The sequence below is a fragment of the Pleurodeles waltl genome, chromosome 3_1 (genome assembly GCF_031143425.1).
Source record: "Pleurodeles waltl isolate 20211129_DDA chromosome 3_1, aPleWal1.hap1.20221129, whole genome shotgun sequence".
In the NCBI taxonomy this organism is placed as follows: Eukaryota; Metazoa; Chordata; class Amphibia; order Caudata; family Salamandridae; genus Pleurodeles; species Pleurodeles waltl.
Genome location: NC_090440.1, coordinates 1,012,410,398 through 1,012,437,964, shown reverse-complemented (window position 1 = coordinate 1,012,437,964; position 27,567 = coordinate 1,012,410,398). Strand labels below are relative to the sequence as shown.

At 42.7% G+C, this 27,567-nt stretch overlaps 1 protein-coding gene across 3 annotated transcripts in view; it reads left to right on the top strand.

The window, feature by feature from the left end:
- Positions 1 to 27,567, top strand: part of LOC138284927 (prolyl endopeptidase FAP-like) — a 551,554-nt gene that overhangs the window by 291,360 nt on the left and 232,627 nt on the right. The window lies entirely within an intron of this gene.

Sequence of the window (27,567 nt, the reverse complement as noted above, 5' to 3'; positions counted from 1 at the left end):
TTCTTAAAATATGTGTGTATTTCTAGCTTGTTTGTCATTACAGCTGTAAACTGAAATGAAGGACATCCCTGTTTAATATGAAGCTCATATTCTATTTTTCCCATAGCAAAAAATACAATGTAAAGTTACAGTCATTACATATAGTATCTAATTACAGCATGACGTAAGATAAATTATGTAAGAATGTTTGTTGTAAGAGTATCTTTATTAATGCCCTTATTTAAAAGAAGAACATCATTTGTCACAAAAAAAGGAACAATGTTAGACAGATTAGACATCTACAAGGTGTTTGATTCTCTCACACAAATAGCAAACTTTCAAAACACATGAGCAAGTCATTATGAACAGTCCTTCCTCCTTTCTTCCACCTTTGTCCTAGGCATGTTCCTCCATTTTCTCAAAATACTTATTTTACCTTTTAAATTTATCTGCATATCCACGCGCAAACATCTTTTGTTGAAAGCGAACCTTGGCTTGTTGTAAATGACACTTTTCTCATTTAATACAGCTAGAATCCACATAACATAATCCATCCCAATTGAACATAACCAATTTGCCAAGGCAAATAAAACAATGGTTATTGAAAAGTTCCACAATAAGCAACAAAGAAGGGTGGAGATGGAAACGAGGACTAGGCTCCAAGGACATGTTTCTGGGAGAGGGGATTGCACAGCCGCTTAAAAGGAAGGTGATTGTGGTATCAAAATTAAGAGAAATATATCTAAGAATAGGTATAGATGTTGAGAAACAGCAGAGCAATACGTTTTCATTTTTTTAAGTGGACAGAGATCTGGAGGGGGCCAGACTTAAGTTACAGAAAAATGCTAGTATCTCCACAGCATATAATGGGCAAATTTAGGGAAATGATATGGGAGCATCAATGATCCCTTCATTTATATCATAGTGTTCTGATTTAGTACAGGATTTGTTTTGCCCTGCTTTGGTTAGTGGATATTTGATAAATATTCTTATAGAACCAAATGATATGTTGGAATACCCGAAGGTTGGCCAGAACATTGTTAAATGCCTAAATTTAGCATTGGACTTTGAAGGAGTCAGATATTCTATTGCCAATCAATACTAACCAACAAGGGGGACGTGCTCGACTCTAGAGGGGTTAGATTCACTATTGTCAACCCAAAGTAAACATAATTAACTGTGGAAAGTGTTGGACTCTGGAGGATGAGGTAGCCTTAAAGAGGGTCATGTTTACTAATCCTGCTTCAGACTGAACAATATTGGGAAACGTGATAGGCCCTAGGGAAATGGTGTAAGGAAGATTTACCACAATTTACATAAATATAAATAATTTTATAAATGTAATAACATCAAAGATATTAGACATGGTATTAAAAATAAACCTCACCCACACCCCTCTAAAATCCAACATCAAAATGATATTAAACTAAAAAAGATTCAAATGTAATCACAAACATAAAAAAAAAACTATTTTGATGAAATACAAAATACATTTAAAATATTCCAATTACAAATTTTATTAAAAGAAAAAGAAGACATAGTAAACAAAAAAATAAGAAAACACAATGAAAACCAAAAGTAATAAAAAGCAATAACAAAATAAATTACACATCATATAAAAAACACATAAGATTGATATGCTGTAAACCACAATGACAAAGTAATAGTTTTCAGATTCTCAGAAACACAAGAACAATCGACCATCCAGGATGTACCCACACTCAAATACAGCATATATATATATATATGTATATATATATATATATATATATATACATATATATATATATATATAACAGGATGAAAATATAGTAAAAAGAGATCCTAAAGTGCCTTCATTACAGTTTTCTAGTCAACACTCACAGGTATAATGACAAATTCTAATAGCAGCAAATCACAAGGAAAGGTGTCATCATGTCATCATAGAGATGGTAAACTGCAAATACATTGCCGACTGGATTGTAGCAACTGTCTCTTTCGGCCAAACCAATATAATTATTCCTGAACATGGGGTAAAATGATTATATACCAGTGTCCCTCCCTTGTGCAAATAATCATACATCAGCAAAGCACAGAGGGGTAGCAGATCATTCTAATATGTCCCCAATCCTCTTTTATCAATCCTGAAGTAAAAATTTGCAAATGTGCAAAAAAGAATAGAAGACTGAAAAACCCAGGGATGCAATGCATCCAGAGCTCGTGAGGGGAGATACTTAAAATGGATCATGCCATAGGCAGTTTCCATCAACTTCCCAAACTCGTCTTGAACCTAAAAAGCCACCCAGAGAGACATCATAGGGCCTACAATGATGCAGCTTATAAACTAGGCCACATCTCTGCCAGCAGCTCTAAGAATACCCTAGGGAGCCAGAAATCTTTGTAGTCCCCCTACCCGACTTGCATATACCTCTTCAAATTTTTTGTCCTGAGCATTTTATTTACCCACTCCGGAAATACTGGAGCCCTGGATGATTTTCAGTTCTGCAGGATCAGAGACCGGGCGACTACTGAGACAATAGAAACAAATACAAGGCCCCCTTTATCCATGTCAAACCTCTGGTTGTTACTAACCAACCCAAAGGGTTCAGCCTCTTGTTCCGGGGCCCACTTTGTCCAGAGAGCAAGGCTAAGAGCAGCAAAGACCTCCTGCCAAGACTGTTCTAGCCTGTGACAAGTGTGAAAGATGTGCAACCAGCTCCCCCATCCCAGACTGCTGGCAGTGGAAGCACCGATCCAACACCAATGGGTACATCATATGGAGGGCCTCAGGAATATAATAAGCCATCCAGCGAGATAAAAAGGAGATTATTTAAAAATTAGCAGTCCTCAATGCCTTATGTCATAGTATTGAAATAGAATACCATTCAGCCTCCGAGATAGAACATTGTGTGGAAAGGCACAGTGTTCTACACAGAAACTACCCAATTGAGACCTCTTGGCTTGTCCACATAGTAATCTACATCAGTTGGCCATCCCCTTCAACTTTGACCTCACCAGTGTTCGCATGACAGGGTGGGGGTCATATCTAACATCCGAGCACTGATCTTTCAAAAAAGGAAGAAATCTGCTGGAACCCCAGAAACATCTGTTTACAGCAATGCCCACATCTGGTTTGTAATTCCTGCGATGTGTTACACTTGCCCCTTAGCAAGAAAATGGCTGACTTCTCTAACTCCCTTTCTGTTCAAAAACTCTGCCTCTCTCTGTGGTACTGGCAACCCTACATATCTACACTCCTGCAACTTAAGATACAGCATACCTCTTTTGATACTTTTGGCTTGACAGAATGCTTGTAAAGTGGGTGCACATCTCTTACAGTCCCCAATAAATGGTTTTCTTTGGTAGCTTGGCTGTTCTGATAGGTACTGGAAACTGACTCCCTGCTTCTTGGATCATTCTATTCATAAAAAAAAAAGATCGACTGACCTGTCTTGTTCTACTGATCTAGCTAGCACATCGAGTACAGAAGCGTCATATTATGTCTGGATATGGGAACATTTGGCCCAGAGGCCTACTTATTCCAAACAAAATACCTAAAAAGTGCATCTAATTCAGCAAAATACCTCTTTTTGATTTTGATGAGGACATTCCTAAAAAGAAACAGCAACAAAGGTAGAATTGATATTTTAATAAGCGCCACTGTAACCACTAATGTCAGAGGAAGCAGAGCCCATCTCTCTAGCAAGCTCCTGATCTTCTTGAGCATCAGTGCATACTTCAAATGAAAAGGCTCAGCATAGTTGCTTGTTAAAAAGATCCCCAGGTAACGGATAGGTTTTGTAGAATTGACCTGTTGCTGAAAGCCAGGAGGGAGTTTACTAGCTGAAGAATTGAATAAAAGCAATTCAGTTTTAGCCTGATTAATTTTGTACCCCCCGATCTCCTCAAACTTTGCAAACTCCTTAAGGGCCTCCTGAACATTCTGTTCCTCTAGCCTAAGATATAAAATGATGTCGTCCGCAAACATTTTTAACTTAGGCATCCCATCTAATGGGGTGATGATTGCCTGATTTGCCTAAATCCTAACAGTTAAGGGCTCTATATAAAATATAAATAAATTAAATAGGGGAGAGAGGGCACCCCTGTCTGGTACCCCTATTCATATTCACTGTCCCTGCCAAATTAGCATTCACATAAATATGAGCTTGTCCCACTAGATAAAAAAGTTTCAGCATCGTGATGAATCCCGCAGGGAAGCCAAACCTCCCCAAACCATAAACCAACACATCCCAGTTCACCAAGTCGAATGCTTTTTCCACATCGACCATTATTACTATAGCACAAGTCTGATTAGCAGAAAATAACTTAGTGCCTGTAGCAGAAACACCATATTCGCCGACATGAGCTGACCAGCAACAAACCATGTCTGGTCATGATATATCAATGCCTGGGCTACTGGGGTTACCCGTCCTACCCAAATTTTCATTAACAACTTGTAGTGTGTATATAAAAGACCAATTGTACTGTAAGATTTAACATCTTTAGGGTACTTGTCTTTCTTTCAAAAACTTGTGATCATAAACTCTTTATAGGATGGTGGCCCCTCCCCACCATCTTTAGCAAGATTAAAGAACTGAGCCAAAACTGGCAGAAGATCACTGCCAAAAACTTTAAATAACTCAACCGGAAGCCCATCATTGCCACAAGCATTCCTGTTAAGCAATGTGGCAAGGGCTTGATGGATCTTATTCCCCAGTTGTTAGACAGAGATTCACTCAGAACAGATGGCAAACACGAAAGTTGTAACAACTGAAAATACTTCACTGTGCTGGCCTGGGGGATTAAATACTTGCTTTCGTGTAGGACCCCATTGTGCTGTAAAAAGGCCTGGGACACAGCTGCCTTTTCATAGATAACCCCCCAGAAACTGGATCCTGTAGCTGACTAATAAACACATTCTAGACCAAGCTAAGCATTTCCTGATCATCTCAGTTTCCTTATAGACCCACTGTTAAAAAGACCTAGAGCTATTGATCTCTTCAATTATGAAAAATTATTTTAGATCCCACATGGCTTCACTCAAATGGAGCTCTATACGACCATCGTGCCGCTGATAGTTAATCGTGGCCTGAAGGGAAGCATCTGCTGATGCTTGAAGCTCAGCAATTCGCTATGCCCATTGCTTTGATTGCTGCACCTTGTAAGCAATAACCCACCCGAGATGTGGCCTTAAAGATTTCCTTATTCAAATCAAACAATTTGTGAATAAAAACTCTCATCTCTCCAGCCACTCATGGTTGGTGAGAAAGTTTCAATCCAGCTGCCACCTGGGCCTCTCCCTCCTCTTAATTTCAAACTCAAGAGTGACAATGATGAGGGAGTAGTCAGAGAATGAGTTTACCCAGATAACTGAGCTGGTCCACTTAAGTGAACAGGAAACTAAAAAGTAAGCAATCTAGGAAGAGGTATGAAAGCGACATGAGAAGCAAGTATATTGTCAGCAGTAAAGATGGTTGGCATACCAAAGATCAAGCAGTTGGGCCTCTTGTTTGAGGGCCTCCAACACACTTTTCGTCCGAGGCATCAATTGTTTTTTCATTTTATTAGAAGTATTCCATGCCAGATCCTGGATAAAGTTAAAATCACCCTCTAGCATTATAGGGCCAACCGCCCCTAAAGGGATTTAATAAATCTGCCTTAATGGTTTGGGTTCATCCCAAACTGACAACTGGTAATTAACCAAATTCAAAGGATTACCATTCATGCTAGCTTCCAACCAGATCCACATACCCTGTGTGTCCCTTGTCTCTTGAAAAAGCTACCAGTCCACACCTCTACCAAGATAGACAACTACACCTCTAACCACGAGACTGGCAGAAGCAAAATAGGCTATTGAATAATACTTCGGAATAAATAATTAGAGGAAGTTACTTTTCAGATGGGTCTCCTGCAGAAATAACACCTCTGGAGAGAGAGAAATTAACCATCTGATAAGCCTCCCATACTTGTGCTTGTTTAGAATGCCATTGGCATTGCACGAAACGCATTTTGCTTCACTACAACAGTATCTTCCTATATAAAGTCATTACCCCTCAGCTTCTACTAAAGCTTAGACAATCAGGCATGATTCTACTCATTGTCACAGTAGATGATAACAAGAATTAAGAATCAGACATGATTCTGCTTCTTTTAACTGATCATGCTTCCCACCCCCAGCTCGAACCCCCTCATCCCTCCACCAAAAAACAGAAGGAAAACATCAAAACAAATAACCCCCACCTCTAACAAGAGGAGATTTGCCCATAATATTCCTCCTGCAGAGTAATAGGATACACTAGGTAGTATGACTTTGCATCACGTGGCACCTGTGACCCACACATGCCATTAGCAATTAAATCTCAGATAACTACGTACTGACTTTGCTGAACAGCCGAGCAACACAACCATATCAAAGCATAGTTACCAAGCATGCATTAGTTCTTTAAACCCTTGATTGGCTGGCCTGCAGAGGCCCAGAGCACTAAATAGTCCCCTTTTGTTACACACTGGACATTAGAAATCTCATGCGGGAGCTGCTAAGCCTAAACCACACTGGTAAAAAGAAAGAATTGTCCCCTGGCCAAATATTCAATTTAGATTGTTGTGCAATTGATGCTTGTACACCCTGGGCTTTGAATAGATGCATCACTTTCACAAAGTCCTTCCACTGATGAGCAGCTGAAGCAGTTATATCAGAAACAAATCAACATTGGGGAATCTCTAGCATGGAAATTGTTTTTGCTTGATAACCTCTAATAGCACCTTTACTTTGATCTGGTAATCCATAAAGTTCACCAAAATGATTTGCGGAAATTTGGAGCTCAGAGGACGTTGGGCTGAAATGCATTGAGCCCTTGTTGTTGATAAGTTACCTGAGTATTCTGGAAGCACCTGAGATCTGATAAAAGAGTCCAGCCATTGAAGAACTTGCTGGCCTTCACATCCCTCCGGGACCCGCACAATGCGCAGATTGGTTCATCAAGAGTGATTTTCAAGTTTCTCTATCTTGGCCTCAAGAGTTGAATTATGTTTCTTGTGCTGGGTGACTTGCTTTCGAATTGAAAAGACTTGATATTCCAATTGTGATACTCTAGCATCTACCTCCTTAAGCCTTTCTGGAAATAGGGCCATTGTTTCCTCAATTTTAGCAAACCCACCATGCAAATCTGCAACTTCAATCACCTGTGATGCCCTAAGTTCTCTCATCTCATCGAGTATCATATTGAGCATAACTTTGGCATCCATTTGCATAGTAGCAGGCTTGTTGGAGATTGCAACTGTGTGTCCTGCTGGTCATACCCAATAACGACCAGCTTTGACACCTGAGAGATGACCCAGCAGACTTTTTTAATAGTGTTGGAAGAGTAGAAAATGTCAGCAGAAATTTCGGCAGCCGCAGAAACCTACAGCAAGTCCCCCTGTTCTGCAGCTCCAGAGACCTCGCCCACATCTGCATAGCCCGAGGGTATCCTCTAGACTCGAGGATTTGGAAGCCATCCTGTTTCCTTACGTGGATGTAGACTGAGATTTGCTCTTGCACCAATTTGCCCTGCACATTTCTTAGCTCTTTGTGCCAAAGAGGAGTTATCCAAATTTCCACAGTGCCCCAGGGCTTAAAATATTTCCTATTTTTTTGGTTTACCTTGATTTAATTTGCCCCTCAGAGTGGGCAACTAGATCAAAGTCAGCGACAAGAATCTTATCAAGCTGGTATGAGTCCTGGGGGCAGGCGAGGTAGCAAAGGTAATAGACAGCAATAGGGCAAGGACTAAAGCCAAATACCTCCCCTGAAGAAATATCAAGCAGTGTGCAAGTTCAATCTCAAGTTGATCAAGTTAATCAATAATTACTCAGAGTGGTCTTATTCCTTATTCTAGCTGCAGGAAAAAAACAGTCCAGAGGGAGGGTCCCTACTTGCTGGAGCTTATTTGTGACTCACAAGGGAGTTGCTGTCATGTTGTTTGAAAAGTGCAGGCCAGTCGATAGTGCTGAATGATTTCCTGCCATGAGACTTCTGCGCTCCTCCACTGCTACCCAAAGCATCCATTTGCGGGGGGAACGGCATGTCCAGCCATCATACCGCCTGCATCCTGATGCGTAGTGCCTACTCTGCTAACCGCCAACATCCATGGAGCATATTCAGATGCGGTGGCATGAAATCCCTTGCCGTGTCTCTCTGCACCTCTGCTTGTGCCTCTAACTCTGGGGTCCTAACCCGGAAGTGGATGCAGTTTGTTGGGGGGAGGGCCCAGTGAACACCTCAGCAATGGAGCATGTGGGATTCTCTTTGCCACCTGCCCCAACAAAGTAATAGTTTTTTAAAACTTTGATACTGTTGTAAAAAAAAGAAAAGCAAAATACTTATCACCAATGTTATCAATTTCAATATCATGGAACCCACAATTTGTGAACCTAGGATATCAGTGGCAGTATACACTTATACCCTTCTATCAATATCAAGGATCCTCACCGATGGCAGGTCTTAAAGGGCCAGGTAAGTAATCCACATTGTATCATACATTGCTTTATAATTTTTCTGTCAGTATGTCTCTCATTCAAAGATGCCTGAGTAGTCATCTCCTGTAACAAATCACTAGCACAAACTTCACATCTACATGTGATTATCAGCTCGGAAGTGAAAAACCTAAATACAAAGTGGAAGAAACAACAACACTTTAAGGGGTTTATTTATGAGCTGGTTTACATCACTCTTGCACCACGCAACATGGTGCAAGAGTGATGCAAACCTTAAGTCAGATTTTTGAAGCTACGCATAACCACTTTGCATGGTTTTGAGTGGCTCCAAAAATATGGAGTAATGACCATCCATTATACTCTATATCAAGCCCACAGTGTGTTAAAGCTTTCAGGTGATATTGCATGGAAGCAACCAAGCTGCAAGTCCAAGAAATTAGTTCCAGGTCTGTCTTATTTGTGTTACAAGTCAACATTTTTACAAGTAAGAGTCAGGGTAGAGGGTATTCAAAGAAATCTGTATGCCCCCTACATCAGTTTGTGATTGTTCATGGTCACTGTTGTATATGAACAGTGAGGATTTTTATAAATGAGATGAGTGAATCTGATAAAGGTTTGTTGACCATGGAATGGATACATGGTGACTCCCAGTTACACGTAATTGTGTAATTATTACATTCTTATACGTAGATTATAGTGGAAGACCACGTTGAGAGCAGGGCCAATTGCACCGACTACTTTTAGTTGGTGATTGTGAGCTGGCCTTCCACTATAGCCTACACGTATGAACTTGTACTTTTTACATGTTAGTCCCCTGATTTATTTACATGTGTGCATGGTTGCACCCCTGACTATTAATTGTTTACAGGTTCTTCTGGCCACATTCTTAGACAGATAACTTTAATTAGTGGTTTGTGAAATTCTCATAATTTGTTTTTGCATAGTTACGTGAAATTTCAGAATAAATATGTGAAGTGATGTATAATTCCACAAAATCAAAACTGGTGTCTGAGTCTGTGGTTTAGCACAGAATGTGTTCTTGTGCTCTCCATGGCATGCATTTCATGCTAGAACAAATGTGCATCATGAAGAAATGCTCACTTTCTGCCATTCAAATAATTCCTATGTTTTCAAAGCCATTTTTGCAACAAACTTCACATTTGGTGTAAATGTATATCATTAACAGCATATAGTAATGTGATGTGGCGTAATAGCTTAATTTCAGGAATTTCACTTGTCAAGATGGTGCAATGTAAATTGTGACTGGGCCTACCTGGTCCTCATGAGATCTACTGATTCCTGCTCGTAGTGTTCAGACATCAACACTATAGGTATGGGTTGCTTTTAATTGCATCATTTGGCAACTATGACTCTAAATAGAGTCCTACCTTGAATTTTCATACAACCCATTGTTCATTGAAGTTTATCTGTTTCAACAGCAAATATCTTCTGCCCAATGAGATCACTATATGCCACCTTTCCTTTTTTCACTTGATGTCTTTAGGTGTGTAATTGTGTATGTTCAGTACATTTTGAGTTGCCCATAAAACAATAGCAGATTTGTTGGTGAAGCCTAGACCCATTCTTTGAAATGTACACCCCCAAAAGCTATCTCTAGATACCCAAAGTTGATTCCGGGGTGACTGTAGAGTATGTGATCTGCACTACTGGGCCTTTAAGTCATCCCTGATGAAACTCGTTGTCCATGGACTTGGAAGATCTTGGCCCTGCAGTGACCTTGAGAGGTGGCTGTGTGCCTTGAGTAGGTGAATCAAGGAGTGCTGGGAGAGGGCATTGCCAATAGAGACTTGATATCCGGCAACCCAGTGAGTGCAGCTCCCCCCAATGTGCATAGAGACTGAAGACCCTTGCTGTGGTTCAAAGAGGCTCCCACTGGAGACAGATTGCACCATTCCTGGATTCCACAGGACTGCAAGGGGTCCCAAATGGAGGCTGCAATGTCCCCTGTGGGGTAACCAGGATTTGCAAGCAATGGGCCTGCAGTATGAGAGGGACCTGACTTGGCAGGGAACAGAAAATTGTTTGGGTCATATTGTTGGAGGCCAAAGTAGATATTACCAGAGGGAAGGAGCTGTTTCATCTCAAAGCCCAGATGAACGAGGGAAATGTAAAATATGAGGACCTTTAAAGAACATTTGAGGTGCAGTAACATGCATGTTAATAGCCTGGTTGAAGGGGCAGAAGCCATAAACTTGGAAGCATTTGTTGATTGCATATTTACCTATATATTGAAATGAACACCGACTCTACTCAACATGGAGTAGGTGCTAGAGTGGGTCCTGGAACTTCTGAGAGATTGAAGAGACCCAGAGTCATGCTGGTTAAATTTCCCAGTTTTAAAATGAAAGAATGGCTCATGTAGTCAGCCAGGAAACAGAATACAATCTAATACCAAGACTATTCCTGTGAACTGTGTCAGGACGTAGTGCCATAATATTTAAGCCAATCGCTAACACACCCAGAAGAAACAATACAAAGTGCTGATGGACTAATCCATTTGGCATTACTTTTAATACATCATTTTAGAGATAGGCAACAAGGTGGGTGGTTGCTGGATATCTCTTGCTCAGTTGATGATGGGGAATCACGTAAACCAGAGCATACAAATTATGACATTGTGGAGGAGCATATGGAATCCTAGAGAATAATTTAGGAATAAGTACAGACAGGACACAGACAATTATCCAACCGTTCAGAAAGCTATAACCTAATCTTCTTCTTTGCTCTTCTTCAGAAACTTTGCTGCAATGAGATTGTGATTAAAGTAAGGATCGACCTTAGGTGGACAGGGCCAGCCTTTACTCTAGCTCTGCCAGCTGGGTAACAAAACCTGTCATTTATCCTGCCATCTGCTTGCCAAAGTCATGGAAGTTGATGCCCAAACACTGTTTATGCTGAGCTGCATGAGTTGCTGACCATTTTGACCCCAGAGGCCCATTGTGAGTTTGTGGCACCCGTGGCTGAATGCCGCACAGGCCACGTAAATGCTGTGAGCTGAGGCCCGGTTGCTGGTGTCCCAATCCAGTTTATACTGTGTTGGCATTGCCGTGAGTCAGAGCTGTTGGGGTTAATTGGAAATGCCACCTGGGGCCCAACTGCCTGCCGAGGACATGGGTGGTCCACCAGGTAGTTGTGGAGGCCGCAGTGAGGAGGATGCTTCTAGAGACCAGGGCTCCAACAGCCAATGCATGCACAGGGACTGCGGTGGAAGAGTGTGCTGGGCCAGACATCTTGCTTCTGCATAGGCCCCTGTTGTGAGAGCATTATTCTGTGTGGTTCCTTCATTGGCAGTCACTGCCCCAGAGGACCTGATTTTTATAGTACAGAACACTTGGGCAAGGCCTGCGGAGAACAAAGGTGAGACAGCTAGTGGCCTACAGATTCTGGCTGACGTAGGGGGGACTGCTTCAGACAGTTTCACTGGAGACGTCTCTGGGTCCGCAGCAGCTGTGGTGACACATGCACTGCATAGAAGTGGAATAAGCAGTGCCCCCCCAGCAGTGATGAGCTGGCACCTATGGTAAGGGGACTGCCCATGATTGTATTCTGTGATGGGTCTGAGTGGTGTGAGTCTAGTGGCGTTCATTCCAGCTGCCCCTCCATTGCCACAACAGGAGCGGGACTTGTGCTCTGGCCTCTGATCATGGAGGCTGTTAACACCTGACCTTGGCTGGATCTTGGGAGTGACACTTGTGGCCCATGAGGTGGCCACTAAGTGCATCTTGCTTTCGGCCGGGACTTGGACACAGGGCTAGGGTGTCTTTCATCCTACCAAGAAGCAGCTGTGCACACCACGCAGAGCACGCCATTGCCTTGTGGATGAGGGGATAGACTGCGGCCTGGCTGATGGTGGCTCTGGCTGTTTTGGAGTGTTGGGAGACCTTGAGATAGGATCAGACTGTCAAGTAAACAGGAGTCTTGCTCTTCTCCCTCTGGGGTGAGTGGTGTGGACACTCAAGAATATAGTGGCTGTTGTGTCATAATATCCAAATCGCTCTCTTATAGGAGACTCATTTGACATGACACACAGACAGATCCATTGGATCTAAATGGGCAGCTTATCACCTGGAATCATTGTATTCCACATATGCTAGAGGCGTGCTGCTCTTGATCAAATGTGGAATCCCTTTAACACTTACCAGCTCTCTGATGGATGAGCAGGTTTTTCGCCAGCATACGCTGTGGGGCTATTTTTATGTTGCTGCTAAACTGCAGTGCTTGTTTTCTCTACTAAGAAATATTTAATACCAGGAGCAAGCCTTGAGAAAGTCCAGTTATGGGATTGTAGAAGGCAATTCAGGACACAAAGCCAAAGACCAGCCTGCTCTGTAGTTAGAAATAAGTTGTTTAATACGTGTACATGGAGACTGATCAACCTGTGTCATGCTCAGACAGTCTGAATAAGGAAGTAATACATTATCTTTTATACTATTAAACCACAAACACATTAATACATTTCATTTGTTCTTGATATTGACGCATAATCAATTTTTCAACACTGCACACGTGATTTATCTTTAATTCTTCATAACGCACCTTAAATGGATTGAAAGTCATAAGCAAGGAACTTGCACAATACGTTCTATGAATCAAATATCGCATGATACTTTTTTATACAGAAATTGGAATTAAAACTATATGCGTTGGTACTTTTGAGAGTGAAGATTGCTTAAGCTAGCATGCAATGATGACTCATGATGTCTGTTAAATTAGCAAGCCTTGCAATACAATGCATTCCAAGCAGCATAAAACATCTTAAAGGCCTAGCTAATCTTACATTGTAAGGTATTCCACAGAAACAGGCCCTGTTGTCATTGTGTATCACAGGGCCCACTAGGCCCAAGATGGTTCCAGGAGAAATGCGATTCCACAGGATGAAACATGTGTCGGCTGAAATCTTCAATAAATGGGCTGAAATCTTCAATAATTGGCTAAAACCATTTAAAAACAAGAAATGGGCCTGGATGGCTGAAATCATGTATGAAGAAATAGGCCAGAAAAACTAATGCAGATTCAACCGACATGATATCTAAATCAAAGTAACAAAAATGTGTTCTTTGAAAAATACTGGTACTGAATAGTCATATGAAGTTGTGAAGAGAAAGACTAAGAACATTTGTAAACAAAGTTTTATGCAATTTTAATGTAGTAAAAGGAAAAGTGATTTACACTCGGATGTCCAAAGATGTGTTGTAATTATTTATATCTTGTTTTGAAGTTTACATATTTAATGAAAATATACATATGGATATACACGAACCAAGTTAACATTTGGATCCATAGAAATGTGTATGCCTGTGCTCCACTATTATATTATTTTAATATCACGCAGAGAGCATTGTGAGGCTCTCCTGTTACACTAGTTAACACATACACCCCAAATGTGGACGATCCTGATTTCTTTTTGTCCACCTGGCATCACATGCACTCCTTAGCACCAGCCAATAGCCTATGGGGGGGCAATCTGAATGCGTTTTTAAAAGATACCGCACCCCTCAAAATAGTTTGTAGTCAACAAGACATCAATCTAGCAAGATGAGTATCGTTCACAATTCACAAAATGTAATAGAAGATGGATGCATCAAGGTAAACGGTAGTCTCCGACCATGGTAAGCCCAGAACTGATAGTCTCCAGCAGCAACGGTCCATAATAGTTGTCCAACATTTTCTAATAACAGAGACACACACTGTTGTGGTTTTCTAATATTGGACTTCGCTTACCCAATGAACCTTGAAAAAGTCACCTGTTGTGATGAAACATGTGTTGGTTGTGATTGTGAATGATTCTCATCTTGCTACATTGATGTCCATATCTACAAATAAATGGAACCTACTACAACCAAACTCATCTGGATGACTTGTTGATTATGAACTATTTTGAGTGCTCCGGTATCTTTGAAAAATATTTGTATGGTGTTTCTCAGGAACCCTATATTATGTTTTTGGGTAGTGGAGCATACTTCACCGCATAGCACCGGGCTCTACCCTATTTTGGACTACCTTCAACACAAACTATCATTGTTTGTACTCCCATTACGCTTAGGAAGTGCACCAATTTCACCACCACTGCCCATACCTTTCTCTATATACAATCTGAATACGTATCTGCAGCCCTTAGCAGAAAAGTCTGCATTGTGCGCTGGCATGGAAAGCAAGCAGCGCAGGTGGTCCGGGAGGGAACGGAGGACTATGACCTAGTAGATATATGGTGTCTTCGGTACCCATATGAGAGGGCACATTTGTGTTGTCTATGCACGGAACATGGTTTAGATTGTACTATTGGCTTATATCTACATTAACCTGTACATGGGTAGATGAGGCCGACACTAGCAGACCATGCACCAGTATTAACGTGCTTAGCACTGCCAAACATAGGCCCTTATTTCTACTTTTTTTGAGCCGCATTTGCATCATTTTTTGATGCAAAAGCGGTGCAAATTTACAAAATATAATTCTATTTTGTACGTTTGTGCCATTTTTGCATCAAAAAGTGATGCAAATGCAGTGTAAAAAAAGTATAAATATGGGCCATAATACCTGCTCCATTCACATAGAGATTTCGCACAGCAGTATTATTGGATACTGGGTGAAGAGATGAGGTCTGTAGGGCCATCATTGAATACTTTGAAAAGAATACTGGGACTGGAGAGGGGCTGGTCACTCTATGGGAGGCCTTTAAGTTTATGATCAGGGGAGTTTGTAACAGCACCCAGGCAGGGGTGTTGAAGATGATCCGTTCACCGCTATGCAGAAATGAAAACATACTGAACTTATTTGAGGAAGATTGTGAAGTCACCCTGGCGTGAACACTGTGGTGACCATTAAAGAGTATCTCACAGAATTTCAAAGTCTGGGAGCACAAGAATCACACTTCCTATCAAGGCAACACGATGCACGTTTGGAGACGGGTATAGACTGGGTTGTAGCCTCCCTGACAAACTCAGAGTGAAGCAGTGCATGGAGCCTCTAGTGAAAATAGTGGATGTGGAGGCACACTAGCACTACTCAACACCATTTGTGCTGTCCACCTTTTAAGACTTCTATGCCACACTATATTGCACCACAAATCTGCTATATGGGCCAAAGTAGTTGAATACCAAGGGGATGTAGCACTAGCATGGCTATCTCCGGGTCAGTGGGAGTATCAATACAACCTATAGCAATTGAAGATATCAAAGATGCCATTGGCACTCTTCCTAACGGTAAAGCCCCCGAACTTCATGGGTTAATGGGAGAATTTTATAAAGAACTCATTGAGTTTCTCGCCCCACATCTACACGCCATGTATTCAGAAGCCTATAAGAAACAAACACTGCCTCCTTCCTTGCGCAAAACTTTGATAGTGACCATCTTGCAACCATATAAGGCCCCTAAACTCTGTGAGACCTACTGACCACTTTTACAAATAAACAAGGACATGGAGATACTTGCAAAGGTTCTGCCAATGCGCCATCAACCACTACTCCCTTATCTCATCTTACCGGATAAGTCTGGTTTCATTCCTACCAGCTTGACTGCACATAGTCTGTGCGCTGTTTTTGCTTTATTGCACCAGGTAGATCCAAAAATGCAGGAGACAGTAGTCCTGTTGGGCACTGCCAAAGTGTTTGATTCAGTTTCCTGGGAGTATATGGTCGCTGTCATGCTGCATATGGGATACCGGAGATGTTCATGCGCTGGATAAGATTTCTATATAGTGCTCTGTTGGCCCGGATACAGAAAATGGGCGCACATCAGAGGTGTTCCCACTGGTATGCCTTGTTCAACAGAAACATGCAAACTTAGCTCTGGGCTTTTGCTTGCGGCCTCTAAGTATCTCCCTGTATGCAGACGATATGGACCCTTATGTCAGGGACCCTGCAACGCATCTCTCTCTGTAATTAGGGAATATGTTAAATTTGAGTATTACTCTGACCTCTGTACCAATTGGTCAAAATCTTTCATTTTCCCGATTATGCCTGCTACTCACCAGTGCATGCTAGAGTTCCAGCTAGTCTGGGACACAAACCCAGATAAATATCTTGTCATCTGGATACATAGGGACTATGATGAGATGTTGTGGGTGAATTATCGCAGGGCCATCTCCAAACTGGAGTGCAAGGTCGCCAGGTGGTCAACACTGCAGCTGACAATGGCAGACAGAATAGCTGTCATTAAGTTGGTGAACCTTCCGAAGTTCCTGCTTCTGTTTGTAACTATTCCAACTGCCTTCCCTGCGTATGTCTTTCAGACATTGCGTGGGCTGCTGGTCTCATTGAAGTGGGTGGGAAAGCAACCAAGGATTAGATTGGAAATACCCATGATGCCATATGCTAGCAGCTTCAACGGGATGGACTTCTACTTGTAGTACCTCTGTACAAGGGCACACTTTGCCCATTAATGGTATGTGGCACACAATTACATCCCACACATTTCAACTGAACATACCAACACATACCACATCCTATGTTTGGCTCAGTTTCCATACAAATGGGTGGGAATTCCTTGCTTGGAAACAAATACATTGCACTCCACTGCTATGGTCTGACAGGGACTGGTGAGGTGGGCAGGGAAACTCCCATTGTATGCTCTTGCACTACCCTCAAATCACCACCCTGAAATATCAGTCTCGCAGGCAGTAAAAATGTTTCAGCTACTGAACAAGGTGGGTTTGAACACTGTGGGTGATGCATATTCCAATGGCACATTTGTAGCTCTTGGTGGCCTCGCTAAACTCCAGGGAAGCACCCCATTGTTGATGTTTCATTATTGTCGTCTTCGTGCGTCTCCGTGCTATCTATACCCACAGTTCCTAGATGAGCCGTCTACACTTGCCTCCAGACAGGTTTTACTCACTAGTACAATGCAGCAGCACCTAATAACTATGCTTTACAATGCTGCACAGGTGGACATGGGTCACACAGACAATAAGGCCCTGTCGAGTTGGAATGCAGTACTGCCACAGCCAATAACAGATGTGGACTGGAATGTTTGTTGTACACAATTATACACACTCATGTCAAATTGTAAATCGAGGATACTGGGGGTGATTCCAACCTTGGCGGGCGGCTACTGCCGCCCGCCAGGTGGAAACCGCCATGTGGCCACCATGCGGCCACAATAACGCGGACCCCATTCCAACATTCCCGCTGGGCCAGCGGGCGCTAACCAAGTTAGTGCCCGCCGGCCCAGCGGGAATGAGGCCGCAACACAGGAGCCGGCTCCGAATGGAGCCGGCGGTGTTGCGGCCGTGCGACGGGTGCAGTTGCACCCGTCGCGCTTTTCACTGTCTGCTAGGCAGACAGTGAAAAGCTGGCCGGGGCCCTGTTAGGGGACCCCTGCCCTGCCCATGCCGGTGGCATGGGCAGTGCAGGGGCCCCCAGGGGCCCCAGGGGCCCCAGGACACCCCTTACCGCCAGCCTATTCCTGGCGGTGAAAACCGCCAGAAACAGGCTGGCGGTAAGGGGGTCATAATCCTCAGCGCTGCCCTGGCGGATTATCCCAGCTGGGGCAAAAACGGCGGAAAACCGCCGGCCCCGGCGGGGCGACCGCGGCTTTACCGCCGCGGTCAGAATGGGGATTGAAGCACCGCCAGCCTGTTGGCGGTGCTTCTGTCATTCTTGCCCTGGGGGTCCAAGACCGCCAGGGTCAGAATGACCCCCAATATGCTTTAAATTCTTGCATCAGATGTACTACACCCTGATAACTTCATAAATTTGGGGTGAAAGAGGATGCAAATTGTTTGATACGTGGAACGGGAGGGTGATTTTCTGCATCTGGCCTGTTCCTGTTCTTCAATTATGCAATATTGGTCACAGGTCACGAAGGCCTTGACAACTATGGTCAGAACATGTTAGGTATGACCTGGCACTCTCTCTTTTGGGATTGATTAAGGCTCTCCAATCTGTGGAGATTTGTGTTGGTGGCCATCTTGCTATCAAAGAGAAGAATCGCACTTCACTGGGGGAGTAGGGTCAAACCTACCCAGAAGTCTTGGCTGTCTAATATGGCTCATTGTCAGTCTCAGATGGAACTCTATGCGGAGGAACTAAAGAGAATGTCAAGGTCAAAAAACATTATGCGTCCACTGACTGTGCTTCTTTTGGCGATCACAGATGGCAGTCATGAGACAACTGCTGCAGAGGTCTTACATGAATATGTCCACAAGTGAACTATGGGTGGTATGGGGATAATTCTACTGTATATATACGACTGTCTATGTGGCCTTGCTGTATGGGCGATGCAGGGACAGATGTTGTGACTGTTTGTATAGGATGTTTCTCACTTGAGTGTTAGTCTTTTTATCTTTTGCAAAATGCAATTTTGAAAAACTGTATAAAAGAGGAATTTGTGATAGTTTTATTAATGTCAAATAGTTTAATCAGTCTGTTTTTTTCTGAATCAATTTGGGATTTAATGAGTAAGGATTTAGCTTTGAAGATATGTTTCTTGTAAGATATTCTTCTCTCCTTGAAAGGGGTGAAATCATTCATAAGATCAGTCAAGCTTCCATTACGGACAGACAAAGTACCATTAATGGCATGGCCTTCTGTGAAGCAAGAGAGTTGTGTGCCAGGCATGTAGCAAGGTATTAGAGAGAAATAATCTTAGTGTCACTCATCCATGCTGTATGCATCTTAGGCAGACCAATGGTCAAGAAAAGGAAATTTGAAAGTGGTGAGACCAATGAACTGTGATTGGGTACTCTACTAGAATGCAGCTGTTAATGATGATCGGGCTTGTTTAACGTGTGTGTGAAGGCATTGTTGGATCACATGGTTTCTCATGAGGAAGGACGATAATATTGAGTAATTTGAGAAATGTAAGCTATGCAAGTGTATGTTTATGTTGCCTAAAGTTATTGTCAGAGAGGATGAGTTGAGAGTTGGTTTGAGCAATACATCTGTTCAAGAATGTGCTGTTGTGGGTGGTAAATAATATTTATGCTACTACCCAGCCCTCTGTCAGAGCTTTTGTCAGTGTTGGTTAACTGCTCAACGGTCAGGCATAGGAATATGGCAAAATAAAATTCAAGTCACTTGTCAAAAGTATGTGGAATTGTTGAAAACCATTGCAACACCACATCATGTGTGTGTTTCACATAAGCTTTATTCGGCCAACAGACCATCAAAGCAATACAATACAATACAATATAATGTAATAATATAAACCATAATGTCATAGAAAATTTTTGTTTTTCCCTCTCGATAATGCAGACTAAAAGAAGAATGGATGAATAAATGGATGAACAGTAGCATAATTTGATATTACAAACAAGTTATGGCCAGTTGAGAAGCTTAATTGAACCAGGCTTCAATCAATGCCATAAGGTCAGAACTCATGCATACTTAGTTACACAGTGAACAACATAAGGAGGAAGTGTTGGAGATCTTATAGGAGGTGGTAGCTATTGATTTTAGTTTTTGTCCAGTTGAGCATTGCGGTTGCCTGGCAGCTACAATGTAGAACTTCAGTTATATCTAAGTTATTTTGGCCCGTAGTAATCAAAACAAGCCAGTAAGGATCATCAGCATCAATTCAGTAAATCAGTTACCTTTTTGTGGCTGAAGAATAGTAGAAGTTCTGTTCAGGCAAGTCCATCTATTCTGACTGGGAATAGATCGTAATAACTCAAGCTTATGGAATTTGAGTGAAAATGTTGTTGAGTTGCAAGTTTAGTTTGACAAAAAAGAATTCTGTTTTCTTATTAGCATGTTTGTACTTAGTGGCTGGTGTATAGCCAACTTTGACTTTAGGAAATGTCTAGGATCAATAGATTTTAGTTCTGTGTCTGCCTATCAGGGCAGGCCTCAGTATCCTTCATCAGGACATGTGGAACAACATGTGAGCACATTACTGATGGAGGAATATATGTGGGAAAGTTTTCGGGTGAAGAAAAAAGTGTGAGGGCATCTGTTGAGGAGAAAGAACAATGTCTAAAGATGTTCTTGAAGGTGAAAGTTGCATAGGAGCATCCTGAGTAGACAGAGACAGGCTATAGGTTGAATGGTGTCCTCAACTGTGGTTAAAGTAAAGGGAATCAAATTGGGAAAAAGAGCACAAATTTTCATCAGGAGTCTGGGATGAGTTAATTGTCAGCAGAATGTGCAGGGGGTGAGAGCAAGAGTGTGGAAGACACTGAGAGGAGTGGGAAATGGAGAAGTGGTGAGGTATTAGGGGTATGTGAGAACAGTAGTTTATTAGATGGTTTGATTGTGAGATCTCACCATGTAATAAACTCAACGCCTGTGCTGGGTCCGGACAGATTCATTGCGTAAAGCATTATGAAGTTCCAAAACAATTAAAGAAGAAAGAAACAGGACAACAAAATCTGACACCAATTTAAAAATATAGGTTGTATTTTTATCTTCACTTAGATCCCTCAATGACAAAAATCCACTGGAGTATTCTGAAGATTTGGATTTTTAAAGAAACAATAAATCAGTGCCTTTTCATTCAACACAATCAATCTTTGTGATGGATCATGGTCACACTTTGCAAACTCTGTAAAACCATTATAAAGTTATAAATTACTATTCTGGTCCATTTTGGGTGGCCAACTCTGGCGCACAGCGAGTCACAGGGGCCAAAGAAGCTTGGTTGTATAGCTGCTTCACTGCCAAAGCAGCCTCCAATAGAGTTTCAGACTTTATGGGCAAGCTGCCAAAGGGTGCAATGGAGTAGTCCTGATGCTAGGGATATAAGATGCTGAAAACGCTGAAGGATGCTCAGGGTGCTGATCTGGTACCTGGGGTCTTCCTGGGGCTACTCCTCAGTCTACAGCCATGGTCAGGGGGCTTGGATACAAGGGTTGATGTCCATCAAAGTCTTGCTGAAGTCTAGCTAAAAAACAGTTACCACTGGTCACCAGTTGCAGCCAAGCCTGCGGTACCCTTTAGATGGTAATATCTTCTGTCTTGAGTGACCAAATTGCAATCTGACAACTCTCCCAAGTCCAGCAGACTTGTCTGCAACTTTTGAGGGTCAGAACTTAGTCTCCCAGATTGAACTTTGGGGGCTAGTAGCGGTCAGGCATTCTGAGGTACTAACTTGCCAAGGCAGGCTACTTCAGCTTTTGGGGCAATGCATCAGGAAGTCAACCAACTGAGTCGTGGAGTCACCTTTTCTGTCTGAGACTTGGAGATGAGGTTTCCTCAAGCAGGGCACCACAAGCACATCCTTTCTTTCCTAGGCCAATCAGCACCAGGTACTGTCTAGTCTTTGGTGCTGATTCTCTTTGCTGATTCAAAGCAATAGCAGGGCAGTCCTTCTTCGGTTCACTCTTCAGTACAGATATGATCTGAGAACCAAGGTTGCCACTTTTATGGCCACGATGTGACCTTGGGGGATGCAGTGAACACTAGTCAATGGACTACGAGATCCTCTCCCTCCTACTGAGGACTTCCAGTGAAGTGTGACATCTAGATCGCCCCAAATGTAATGTGCTGTCCACTCTCAAGATGGTAGAAACCTTATCCTGCTGTGTGGAGTCTGCTAGTTCACCACAGTGGTGGGGATACTTAGAGGCTACCAACCCACAGAAAAAAACAGATTGGCACCTTTTGTTTGTGTGTGTGTACCATTTGCCCTTCAAATGGGGCTTCCTCTTTTAAGCTGGTCTTTTAGACTCCTACCTTTTTTGGCCTTCCTACTAAGTAGAAGTCAAACCTCTTCCAAAGGTAGGCCTTTTGTATTCCTTCCTGCGATTCATTCACACCTTACCCCCAGAAGGACAGAATACTGGCTGGTGGCCAGAAACCATAAATTACCACTGGAAAACTTTATGCAACCAAATAGCTACTTACTAAAGCTATTACCTGCTAATCTCAAGGTATTGCCTGAAGAGGAGAACTTTATGGTAATAGGTTTAATTAACCCTGTCCTCGTCAGCTATTTAAAAGGTTACTCCCAAATTTGTGAATAATTACTAAAGCTGCCATATGGTCATAAGTTACATTAAATTTGACTTTAAGTTGAATTTATTCAACATTTTCTGGTACCTTGAAGTATCATGCTTAGACGTCTTATTCAGAAGTTAACACTGCTGAGTGGTCAACGTGTATCTCTGTACTCGCCAACGCAGCTACTAGCCTTTCCACAGAAAAAAAACAACAATGCAGGGTTTTTACTGCCAGAACATGTAAAGTTATGAACTACATATCAAACTTTTTAATATAACATAACCTGCCTTTAAGACTCGGTAGACCTTCCTTAGGGAAAACATATTAAAAAGGAAGGTTTGGGCTTTGCTATTACTTAAATGGAAAAGTTTACAATTGATCTGCCAGCCAGCAATGGCATGCTGGCAGTCATACTTTGCTTTATCTCACAATAAGTGCTGCATTCTATGAGAGGCACTTTAACTTGGTTGCCTTGGGCACCCCTAGTACCATATACTAGGGACTTATAAGTAAATGAACATATCAGTTGTGGGTGAACTAATCAGACATGCATTCTTTTGATAGTCAGAGCACCTCCCCTAAGGCCTGTATGGCAGGACTCACTGCAACTGCAAAGTCGAAAACCTAGCATCATCCAAAACTTGGGGGATCATGCAAAAAGAGACATTTCCGTATTGTGTGGGAAGACAAGAACATTGAGGAATATGAGACGAGATGCAATGTATTAGTGAAATTTGACAAGATAATCTTTAGTGGCCTGTGTCATTATCTTCACATTAATGAACACGGAGAGAGACAACTTAAAAATAAAAGGCAAAGAGAAGTGACAGAAAGTTTAATAGCATAAGAAATGGCAAAATCTCAAACCAAAGAGCTGTTTTTTGTCAGACGAACAAAATAGCAGCCTTTAAACCTCTATTGGTACTCTAATATCGATCCATTAGAAGTGTTTCAGGTTGGTCTCTACTGGTATTATGTTTAAAAGTTTGGCCACCATTTACGGAAACATTATCGCAGGGGTTTCCAAGCTTTTCAGTAATGAGAGTTACTTATGTTTAATTAAGGTCATCCCAAGCAACACATATCTGCATTGTATACACCAGGCAAGATACTTTAGTGGTAACTGTATGTAAGATTACCAACTGTGTGCAGGATTGCCAGCAGTAATGTGAAAAAGATGTTGGCAATTTTGAATGCCTCTCCAAGGGTAATACAGATCATCCTCAGCTGCAATTCCTCTGGCACTAAGGTAACAATATTAATAAGTCTCCCAAAATGACATGATTTATCATTCAAATATCAAATAGGGCTGGCATTTCAAAGTACATTGACTAAACATCCTGTGCTGAATGTTCTGTTGGACAAAGGTTTTTGGTGGCACAACCTTTTGGTGCGCTACTGCTGGAAACCTGGTGGTTCTCATTCATCTAAATGACGATGGCAAAACATTTAAGGGGTGTTGGACTTTTTGCCTTACGCAGGGTCTTCCCCAGTCTTTTTGCCTCCTTCCTCCTGGGTTTTCTGACCTCTCCCTGTTGGCTCTAGGACTCTGAGCACTTCATCACTGCTGACCAGTGCTAAAGTGCAGGTGCTCTCCCATCTAAAGTTGGTATGATTGGCTTATACCTAATTGGCATATTTAATTTACCTATAAGTCCCTTGTACAGTGGTATCTCTATACCCAGGGCCTGTAAATTAAATACTACTAGTGGGCCTGCAGCGCTGCTTGCGCCACCCACTGAAGTAGACTTTTAAACCTGTCTCAGGCCTGCTAGCGCAGGGCCTGTGTGAGCAGTTTTCTGCCACAGGGACCTGGCATCTAAACTTACTTGCCAGGCCCAGAACTCCCCTTTTACTACATGTAAGTCACCCCTAAGGTATGCCCTAGCTAGCCTTATGGGCAGGGTGCCATGTATGTAGAAAGGCAGGACATGTGCCATATTGCATGGCCTGTCCTGGTAGTGACAAACAGCCTAACTTGGTGTCTCACTGCTGTGAGTGCTGCCTTCTCATAGGATTGCATTAGAAATGCCCTGCCTTATGTGTAAAGGGTATTGTCTGATTTATGAGGGGTAGCGTAGGCGTGTTTGGTATGGTTGTGATGGTGATAATAAATACTGCTTACTGGTGTGGGTGTATTTTTTATTACTATCACAGAAATGCCACTTCTAGAAAGTGCGCATTTATCTGTACTTATGACTCTGGTGTTTTGCAGCTTGACTCCAATCCACGTCTGGGCAGAGTGACAGTTGGGGCTTTATGCATACTTTTCAGACAGCCTGTACACAGGGAGGGTGGAGGTGTCACAGAGGTGCATCTGCATACTGAATAGTCTTCCTGGGCTGAGAGAAGGGAGAGGCGGGGCACACCTACATTTGTAAAGGCTGTGTCCAGGCCTCACACAATAGGGTCGTTAACCTCCCACTGATGTTTGGAGCCTGTGCTGAAAGGAGAGAGGGGGCACTCCGAGAACCAGTTGTAACTGGCTGGAACCTCCTCTCCCTACCATTGTAAAACACTGTAAGAACTGATTATAAGTACAGGGGAATTTTCCCCACAATTTGAACATTCTTGGAACTTGAAACTGGACACAGAACGCTGATGAATGGACTCACCAGGAAACCACCATGGACTGCTGCTGCTGTGCTGACCTGTGACCTGCCTGGTCACTAGGATGAACTGCCACCATATGCACCCCTTGTGCTGGCCAGTAGCTGTGTCCACCAGCCCTGTGCTTCTTCTTGTTTTACTGTTCCCAGGGGCAGGGTGCTGTGGCCCCTGACCCCTGCTCCGATCTCTACATCTTTTCTTTAGCGCTTGGGGAAAAGCGCTCTCTCTGGAATTGATTCTGGAATCACCGCCGCGACCCGGGCTATAAATATGGCCTTAGTGCTTTGAAAAGCTTTTCCTGGATGCCCCAGATCACTGCTGCAGCCCGGGCGCCCTTTATTTACAAAGCGCGAGACTCGCGCACCTTCTAGTGCCCCTGGGGCACGAAGAAAACCTCCTTGCTGAGATCTGGAGCAAGCGTGCTCCTATCGGCGCCCCCGGGGCGAGGACCTCTCCGTGGAGCACCCTCCGGGCACCGGCAGGCCCTGCCTTGGGCCAGGACGACGTCAGGAAGGGAAGGTAGAGGAGGACGCCTCTCCCTCGTCTGCGTAGCCCTGAATGGCTCTCCATTCATTGCGGGCAGGGTGGAAGCCTCATCGGAGGCTCCCCGCGCCGCTAGGCTCCTTTTGTTGGCCCCCCTCGTGGGCCTGTGGCATTTCTAAGGTCTCCCCTCCCACCGGAGTCTCCCCCGGCAGAGGCCCGGGGAGACCCCAGGAAATCGCGGGTCCCTAAAAGGAGCCCGTAGTAACACAGAGGGGGTGTATGGCGCCCCCCTCCCTTCAAAAGCAGTTTGGCTGATGTGGGCCCCCCTCGTGAAGGCCGGTGGAGGCCTAGGGGGCCCCCAGTGGTTACAGTCCCCAAAGGGGCCCGTTCATGGACAAGAGGAGGTGCATCTAGCCCTCCTCTGACCCCAGGAGATCACGAGGCCCCCGTTTTGCGCAGGGAGCGCCGGGGGCACCCGCTTGTTTCCGTTTCTTAGGCACTGGAGGTGCCTCTATCATCTACCAGGTATTTCAAAGGGACAATATATATCAGGAGTTCTTATTAGAGACTTTATTGCATTATATATTGCCTACCTGTTTCATGATGTTTTTGTGTGCATATGCAAATGTTCCTTTTATGGACATGCTTGCTAATATGTTTTCCTAACTTGCCATATGTTGTCTAATGTTCCTACTATGGGCGTTTTATGATATTCTTATAACAAGTGTTCTAATGTGGTAATGTGTTCCCTTACTACTGCTTATGTTGCAGAATACTGAGTAACCTGTGTGTTATGTGTAACTACTGCTAATTTGCAGAGTAACTAATGTGTAACGTTCTGACAACTGCTAAGGTAGCAGGATAGTACTGATATGTGATGTTTGCTCTGATAATTGCGTTGTGTACAATACAGTATATTTTCATATAATCTGGTGTTGTGTTTCATTTGTTGTGGGGATATTGCGTCACATGTGTGTGTGTGTTGTGCAAACGCTTTACACATTGCCTTCGGGTTAAGCCTGACTGCTCGTGCCAAGCTACCAAGGGGGTGAGCAGGGGTTATCTTGGACGTGTAATTCCCTTGCCCTGACTAGAGTGGGTAAGTTCTGCCTGGCTGAGGTGCATACCCTAGCCAACCAGAAACCCCATTTCTAACAAGGGGCTATTCAGAAAATGCATTTTGTTGTATGCTATTCATAAACCTGCACATAGAGTTTACTACTCTTCTGTGTCTATATATGCTGAGCTCTCCTCCTCAAATGAGGAGTGTTTGCACACATTATTATACGTTTTAGTAGTAAATGTGGAAGGGCCACAGGGGAGTGGCTGAAAATATGAATAAAGTGGAGAGTTTTAGAGAGGAAGGATTGTGGGAGAGTGGTAGAAGGGTCAAGGAGGGGTTTAGGGAGTAAAGTCAGCTGACCCACAAAAGAGTAAGCCTGTTAACAAACTGGAATACTACAACTAGTATAACCAAAAAGGAACCCAAAATAGTAGTAAAGTACTCCGGCTCAGTGGTGGAGCTCTGTGCGAGTCCAATCACTAGCACTGCAACCTCCTCCCACTAATGGAGTTAGGAACTTTAAATAAAACTACATAGGAAATACTTTTCATTTTAAATTAAATTAAAATATTGTATATTTAAAGTAAATGTATAAAATAAATTCACATTGATATTAATCATAAACATATTTAAATGACAAATGTATAGGGAAAAGCAAAAGTAATAATTTGGCGTGCAAAAAGTTTGTTAAAATAGTTTTATGTTCAATTTTAATGTACAGTATATTTATATATCTATTTGAAATGTAGAACTTAAGAAAACATACTCAAATGTGTATGAGGAAATTTATATGCATAAATTGCTTACAAGTGTACCTTACCTTTGTGAATAACTCTATTATTATTTATCTGCTTGTGTTTTAAATAGTTTTTTCTAAAATAAAATAAAAACGTTGATTAATTGGCAGTTTTTCTCTAGGGTCGGGCTTAACCAGTGTAAATGCCTCTAGCATAGTTACTCATCATAACTACAAAATTACTCATAATTACTCATAACTACCCAATGGGCATAGTCCAGTATTAATCCAGTAGGTGTAATCACATAATTTCATGAATTTCACACCACAAGAGTAATGCA